Consider the following 9,126-nt stretch of genomic DNA (forward strand, 5'->3'; position numbering starts at 1 on the left):
AGTTATATGAATATATTGAAAAGTATTACTTAGAGGATTTATGTAATTATATTAGGGGGCATAATTAAGGAATATTTTAGATATGTCTGGGGTGGTAAGTAGTGTGTATTGTGACCTTTTTACCATAAGGTGGGAAGTATAGAGGCTAGAACATTGATTTTCAAGTCAGAAAAACTGAGTTTGAATCCTGTCACAGATATTTAGTGTATGACCCTAGGCAAGTTAAATAACTCCTGCCAGCCATAGCTTTCACATCTCTAATATGTAAATAATAATAGCAACTGGCTATGCTTATGAAATTAGAAAATGTATGTAAAACTATTTTCAAACTTAAAGCAAATCATTCTTATCCTTAACAAAATAATACCAACATCACCCTAATTTCCATCTACCTTTTAGACATCATCATCACATGGATTTACACAGGATACCTAAAAGACAATATGCCCATAATTAATTTACAATATTCCTCTCTACCAAATTTTCCTGTTTCTCTCAATGTTGTCTCAGTCAATCAAACTTAAAACCCCAGTCAGCTTTTTCTCCTTCATCTCCATGACTCCTAACACTTAATCAGGTGTCTAGATCTATAAAATCCACCTCCAGTCCATTTCCTTCATTTACACTTTTCTGGTACTGCACTTATTACCATTTTCTGAGAATATTGCAATAGCTTCCTATCAGTTATACTTGACTCAAGTATCTTATCTTCACACAACTATTACAAAAATATTCCTAATGCATTGATCATCCAGTCCTTTACATTCATGACTTGAAAGCCTTTAGTGATTTATTATTTGCATGAGGAGAAATTAAAACTCTTTTTTTCTAACATTTAACACCATTCACACTCTGTCTCCATCTGAATTTCCTAGATTAATTTGGCAATAATATTATCTTTTATACTTAGTCAATGAACATTAATTAAGCATTTGTTCTTTGCCAGACACTATGCTAAGAACTGGGTATATAGTAAAATTAAAACATTACCCACTCACAAGAAATTCACATTCTAATAGAGGGAAGATGGAATGCAAATGACTTTGTATATGAGTCATATACAGAGTAAGTGAAAGGTAATCTCGGAGGTAAGGCACTAGGAGTCAAATAGATGAGGAAAGACAATGTACAGAGGGACAAGTTTGATTTGAGTATTGAAGAAAGCCAGGGAGGTCAAGAGGCAGTGATGAAGAAGGAGAACACTCCAGACATTGGTAACAGCAAGTAAAAATGCGGAGTCAAGACAGATGGAATGATATGTGTGAGAAAAAGCAAGAAGATGTTATTATATCACAAAATATTTGGAAAGGAGTAAATTGTAAGAAAACTAGAAGGAAATGAAGAGTCAAGATTATTAAAAAGGTTTTATGTAACAAAGTATATTATATGCAATGTTGTATGTAATAAGTGGTCACTAGAGTTTAGTGAGTAGGAGATCATTATGATCAAAGCTGTTCTTTGGAAAACCACTTTGTCAGCATAAATGAGAATGTCCTATTGAAAACTGAAGCAGAGAGAAAACCCATATATTTAGTGCATCTGCTCATTATGAGGTGATAACATTCTGAATCAGGGTGATGGTTAAATGGAGAGAAAGGGAGATGAACAAAGGATGTTGTTAAGGAAGAAACGATCCCTTCATATTGAATATCTATAGAAAGTGACAGCAATGAGTCTTAGATAACAATGAGGTTGGGAACCTGGGTTACTGGAAAGAAAATTTGGGAGGAGTACAGGGTTATGTGGGGCATAACAAGTTGTCCTTTGGATATATGATTTGAGATGTCTATAAGACATCTAATTTGATATATATGAAAGTCAATTCAGTGATGTGAGATTAGAGGTCAAATGAAGTAAAAGAGTTAAATAAAACTAGTGTTGACCTCAGTTGTCCCCTCTCAGAACTTGATAAATGCAACCAAAAGTTAACCAAAAAAGAAACTCAGGTGGTAAATAGAATATTAGAAAAGTTAGATACGATAGATAGACCTTTTACATAATTTAGACATGAAGGGTGATAACCATATGAGACAAGCAAATTAGAAGAGTATGAAATAGTCTGCCTGTAAGATCTATGGGGAGGGGAAAAATTCATGACAAAACAAGAGACAGAGAACATAAAATGTACAATAGATAATTTTGATTATATCAAACTAAAAATCTTTTAGTATAAACCAAAACAATGCAAACAAGAGTAGAAGGAAATATGGTGTATGGTGGCAGGGGGCAGGGGTGGAATCTTAATAGCCAGTGTCTCTAATAAAGACCTCATTCCTCATATACATGGAGAACTGAGTCAAATTTACAAAAATATAAACGATTCACCAATTGATAAATGGTCAAAGTTATGAACAAGCAATTTGCAGATGAAGAAATCAAAGCTATAGGCTTTGAAGAAGCATTCTAAATAACATGAAGAAGTGTTCTAAATAACTTGTTTAGAGAAATTCAAATTAAAACAACTCTGAGGTACCACCTCACACCAATCAAATTGGCTAATATGACAGAAAAGGAAAATGATAAAAACCGGAGAGGGTATGGGAAAATTGGGACACTAATGCACTATTGGTAGAGTTGTGAACTGATCCAACCATTCTGGAAATGAATTTGGAACTATGCTAAAAGGGTAACCAAACTTTCCATACCCTTTAATCCAGCAATACCAGTACTAGGTCTGTATTCCAAAGAGATCCAAAAATGGGAAAAGGACACATCAATCTAAAAAATATTTATAGTAGCTCTTTTTGTGGTGGCAAAATATTGAAAAATGAGAAGATGACCATCATTTCAGGAATAGTTGAACAAGCTGTGCCATATGAATATAATGGAATACTGTTGTGCAATAAGAAATGATGAATAGGCAGATTTCAGAAAAACCTGGAAAGACTTCTAGGAACTGATGCAAAGTGAAATGAGTAGAACTAGGAAAACATTGTACATAGTATCAGCAAAATTATGTGATGATCAAATATGAATTACTCAGCTCTTCTCTGCAGCACTATGACCAAATACAAGTACAAAGGACTCACAAAGGAAAATCCTATCCATATCCAGATAAAGAACTGATAGAGAATAAGATGAATGGACTCCTTTTTGAAGTATGAGATAAAATACTCAACTGAAGTGAGAAAAAATGGTGGAATTAAGGCTTGAGAAGAGATGGAAAAGTTTGAAATAACCTCTCTGCTGATTAGGATGGTGAATCAATTAGGTATATATAAAAAGATCGCGTTGGTGCAGTACAGGCCCAATTATTAACATTATATAATATAAATTAGTAGTGGACCTAGTCAGCATGGCTATATGACTTTCTCTAGCTGCTGAAGCAGGTATAAATAGAAACACTACTGTTTGGTGAGAAAAAGTCAACATTGGAATTCTGATAAGTTAGGATCAGTGACAGGGAAAATCCTATCTTACAATACAGAAAAGTGGGGGAGAAGGGGATAAGCAGCGTGGGGGGGATGATGGAAGGGAAGGCAATGGGAGGAGGGAGCAATTTGAAGTCAACACTCTTGGGGAGGGACAGGATCAAAAGAGAGAATAGAAGCAATGGGGGGCAGGATAGAATGGAGGGAAATATAGTCTTATACAACATCACTATTATGGAAGTCATCTGCAAAACTACACAGATATGGCCTATATTGAATTGCTTGCCTTCCAAAGGGAAGGGGTGGGGAGGGAAGGAGGATAAGAAGTTGGAACTCAAAGATTTAGGAACAACTGTCGAGTGCTGTTCTTGCTACTAGGAAATAAGAAATACAGGTAAAGGGGTATAGAAAGTTATCTGGCCCTACAGGACAAAAGAGAAAATGGGGACAAGGGAAGGGAGGGATGGTAGAAGAGAGGGTAGACTGGTGATAGGGACAATTAGAATGCTCGGTGTTTTGGGGTGGGGGAGGGGACAAATGGGGAGAAAATTTGGAACACAAAATTTTGTGAAAATGAATGTTAAAAGTTAAATAAATAAATTTAAAAGAGAGAGAGAGAAAATAGGATGAATTTACCATGAATTGACCTGGAGTAAAAATGAGAGAATATTTAAAATCTTTTATGAAAGGGAGCTTACCCACACTTTAAACAATCCTTTCTGTGGAATACAGGTTTATGGGAATAGTGTGGGAAACAACAGACAGTTTAAATAGCATTCTAGATAAACAAGCATGAAATAGTTATAATGTAATGTTGCATTGTAATATTTTCGCAGTCCAAGTGTCAACATATTTGCACTGCTTTTTTGTAGGTGAACTGAATATTCAGGAGCAAAAAGTTAGAGCATAGGATAGCAACTGTGGCAAGCAATGCCTCCTGAGAGTGATGGACAATATAGAAGTAAACAGGATTCATGACCACTTGAGAGAATGAACCCAGCACCAAGAGAATTGTGAAATACCAGTGGATCAGAATTCAGTAAAAAGAGAAATGTGGTGAATAGCATTTGTATAGAGATGGGAACAATTTAAAAAAAATGCCAATAAAGGATCAACATAACACTAATGGAGAGTTATTCCTTTCTGTAGAATTGCTGGTGAAAAAGCAACTAAACTTCTAAGTTATGAAGAAACTGAACTATTAGAAGTGGGATACTTTTAGTGTCTTTTCTACTTCCTTTACTATTTAAATAAAATCATTGTATGTATGTTCAGCAGCATTGTGAAAATAAGTGCTTGAAGGAATATTTCATATCCCTTGAATAAAGTAAGTTCACTCTGTCCTTTTGGTGACCTCTCAAGGAACATAACATGCGCGAGTTGGCCATGCATTAATGTTTTGGGAACTAGCCACTCCCCGAACACATAGATAATACTTGGAGGATCTGGCTAGACCTCCCAGTATATGATTAATTAACTTATATCTTGTGGCCCCCATATGATATGCCCTTGACGAACCAACATCCGTACTCCCATGGCCGTGTGCCGACCAGCTTGGAACGGTACACAGGGCCGTTGGCAAAAAGCCTTTTTTGTCTAGGTCCCTATAAAGTCCCCCCCACTAGTGTAAGTCCTTGGAATCTCACCCATGGAGAGGATGCTCTGCCTGGGACCACTTGTCCCCAATTCAGACCCTGAAAGCTGTATCCCCGGATTCCCCAGCTGAGAAAATTCAGGCGTTGGTGCTTCCCTGAATTGGTGATGCTTTTCTATTTCCTCTTATATCTATATTAATATTGCTATAATTATATTAGTATTAGGCTATATTAATTATTTCTGCTGTAGCTCTAAACTGTTCATGCATTTGCCTTTTCTGTAAATCAATAAAATATCCAGCTTCTTCTTCTCAAATGTGTCTTATTGTAGGTGCTAATCTGAACCATAAATTTCCTTAGTCATACAGTGCTCTTTATAGAGATTACTGATAGAAACCTTTAGTGTTTTCCACATACTGCTATTTTCATTTGAGTGGCAACAGTTTTCAAGATTAGTGAGATTTTGCCTAAATTATATCATAGGAACTTGTATTAGGATAAAGCCTACAAATTGAGGGTTACATTTGTATACACAGTGACTAGCACATTGACCTGCAAATGGTGAATATTTAATGTACCTACTAGATTTTAAATTACCTGATGAACAGCACAGAACCTGATGAATGTTTATAGTCTTTATCAACCAGCCCATAGCCTTAAACATATAGACATTCAATAAATGCTTACTAAATTGAATTACTTGACAAAGAGTCCTCAAGGTCCTCAACCCACTGCTATCTCCACTCTCATTATCAAATTAAGACACACTTTATTCTCTCTTATAAAAATCAGCCAACTTCTTTCAACTTCATTTGAATATGTCAACGGTCAGGAAGGATTGCCACACTGTGATCTAGCCTTCCTTCCACCCTCTTCCCATATCTGATAATATCTTCTATGATCATAGAGTAGAGTATGGAATCTTCAGAAAGGGGAATAGAAAAATAGTTTTTAAAAAAATCACAATTTAGACTCAGATTTACCCTGTTTCTAAATATCCTGAGTTGCCAGAGGTGAATAAGACTATGAAGATTATTAAAATTAGTATAGCTCTCTGCCAGTTAGTAAAGACCCCCAGTTACCAGAGAGTCTCACATTCTCTCAGCCTCTCTATCCTTCCTGCATATATACACACATAGTTATATGTATTTATTTTAATTTAATATTTATGATGTCTCTATAGGTACACATACTATCTATCTGTCTACCTATCTATCTATCTTCCCTCTCCATTGTGAAATAAACTCATTATGAAGACAGATTATATCATTCTTTATCCTAACACAGCATCTGACAAATATTTGATTTTTGATCAAACAACTGACTAATTGATGCCCATGGTGCCTTTGGACATTTCAATGGTTTTAAATCTAACCTTATATTCGTAAGAATCTGATCTTTAAGCCTTACATTATTAATTGTGAACTTCATAGAATTTCACAGGGTTTTCACAAATTGACTCTAGTAACAATTATGTAATGCAATTAGGTAACAGAAACAAGTTCATTCAGAATCTTGCTGTGAAATGGTTTATAAAAACATTGGTCTCAAAATTCAAATACCTCAACACAGAATTGAAGAATCACAATTTATTTATGATTAATATATATTTCATTCTGTGGCAGGGAAAAAAAGCTTCCATATTCTGTACTTAATGATAGGAAAACTATTACAAATTTCACAAAAAGAAATATTAGTTATCCTGAATAATTTAAGGTACTTCAGACATTTTATTTTGACAAGGTTAGTTGCACTTTAATTACTTATGATAATACTTCAAAGTAATACAGAGATACTATTATATGACAGAATACTACATTTTTGTCAGAAATGAAGCCCTCATAATGTGAACTTCACCAGAATATGTGACCATTAAATCTTTCAGATACAATATGAGGCTGTTATGATTTCCCTGAGAAATATTGAGATTCTGAAACTGAAAAAAGAATGTTAGGTTATACTGTTTGTAAAATTTTCAAGTTATTCAACTCTAAAATTGTGCCATGAAATCCATATCAAGCATTTACTTCAAGGTAAAGATTAAGTCCTCAAACTAGTTTGAATGTGGCCTAGACAATTTCACTTTATCACTTAATATTTTGAAGAAATTTGATGAGAGTTACAACAGTCTTCTTTGCATTCACTGCAGTTTTCTTCTGTCTCTTCTGAATGCATCAGTGTTTTGCAAATGGGCATCCATCTGTTACAGTTCAGAGAAAACTGAATCCTTTCCTCCTCAGTCTCCCATTTTTTCCCATTAGAAAAAACTAGGAGAGGAAATGAGGTCTGTGCTATGATTTTGATTTATTGCAGAAAGAAACACAGTTTACCCAGTGAAAAGTGCAATTTAAATTTGACATCCTTCAGTAACCACATGTACATATGTTGAACCTGTAGATAAAACCAAAAAAGGATGACTTGTGATGGTTAAAGAAATAAAAGGAAAACAGGAAACAAATAGTATTGTTTTTAATAGTATTATTCTAGAATTTGTTATACAGAATTAAGGAATGGTTTATCATAAATTATTTTTTTTAAAGAAAAAAAGCATTTTGGCAATTTAGAACTCTGAGTCACTGAGAATTATTTGCATATCCCTGCCTATTATCTCTTCCTTGTTATAATACGTCTATACACAGAGACATGTTTATTACAATAGAACAATATATTTATTATGAGTTCTTAAATCCTGTTAGTGGTTCTTCAAATTGGACTAAATTCTTGCCACTCTTTCTTCCCTGTAATCAACCTTTTGAAGCTACAAGACAGACTTCCCACTGTTAGTGCTAATACATTTTGCATTAGTATTGCTTCTGGAATTCTGATTCATAGAGTTATAGTTTTTTTTTTCCTTAAGTATGTTGTCAGCTGCTATTTGTCTTATATTACACATTTATTTATTACTCTGGAGTTAGGGTGTGCTTTTTATTGGAAGTTCAGTGAATAAATGTTTGGCATGGGTGGAAAAATGGCATATGGCTGGCACTGAAGCAGGGAATGTTTGCAATTAGAACTCTCAAACAACCAAAAGGAAATGGCTTTCTTCATATGATGTGTCAGCATCATGGGCTCGTCTGACATGTTTCATTCCTACTTATTCGTCTTAAGAAATAGCTTTAATATCTTGGAGTGAATGGAGTAGCATTTTGCATATGATACAGTGATAAATACAATTTTAGATGCAATCATGACAGTAGAAAGTCATTCTTGAAAGGGTCTTTCTGATGGGCAAACTTGATGCTATAAAATTATCCATTATAACAGTAATCTTAATAAATTTTAAGACCTTAGGTCAAACTGTTTTTCCTAGGATTTCAGAAAAGTATAGGATGACTTGATTCTGTCACTGAATTTACTTTATTGTGTAAAACTGGATAATGATGTAGATACATAAGAGAGGAATTACCTATTCAGGCCAACCATATAGTTTCTGAGAGGCAATCTTTGACCTTTGCTGTCTTGAGAGCAATTTGATTTCCATACTACTTATTGAGTACCTGCTACTGTGCTTGGTAGCTCTTGAACTCATGGTGATAGTAGTGAATATGGTAGATGATATATGTTTCCATTTATTTCAAGAAGCATTCAACAATACTTAATCTGTGTAGGGATATGAAGAAAAAAAATTAATTCCTGTCTCAAAGACCTTATATTATTCCAGATGTGGACAAAACATATATGAATTCATATATAAACTCAAACATAAATATTAAATGCAAAGTAACTTTCAATATTTTCCATATACACATTTTTCAACATGCACATATGTACATAAAAATATATGTATGTGTTTATGGCATTTTATATACGTTTATGTACATAAACATATACACATGTGTGTGTATATATAATTTTCTTAGTCCATTAAACTATTGGGGGGATCAGAAAAGGCTATTAGGCAATATATAGGACACATGTACAGATAATAATTATACAAAGTAGGGAGAGTACTACGAGTGAGAAGCAAGCATCTATTAAGCATATACTATGTGCCAGGTACTATGCTAAGTCTTTTATAAATATCATCACATTTGATCGTCACAAAAACCAGGAAGTGTTAGGAGGTATTATTTTCTCCATTTTATAGTTAACCAAACTGAAGCAGAGGTTAATTGACTTACTCAGTAAATGTCTGAGTCCACATTTGAATTCAGGTCGTT

The sequence above is a fragment of the Notamacropus eugenii genome, chromosome 3 (genome assembly GCF_028372415.1).
Source record: "Notamacropus eugenii isolate mMacEug1 chromosome 3, mMacEug1.pri_v2, whole genome shotgun sequence".
Taxonomy (NCBI): Eukaryota; Metazoa; Chordata; class Mammalia; order Diprotodontia; family Macropodidae; genus Notamacropus; species Notamacropus eugenii.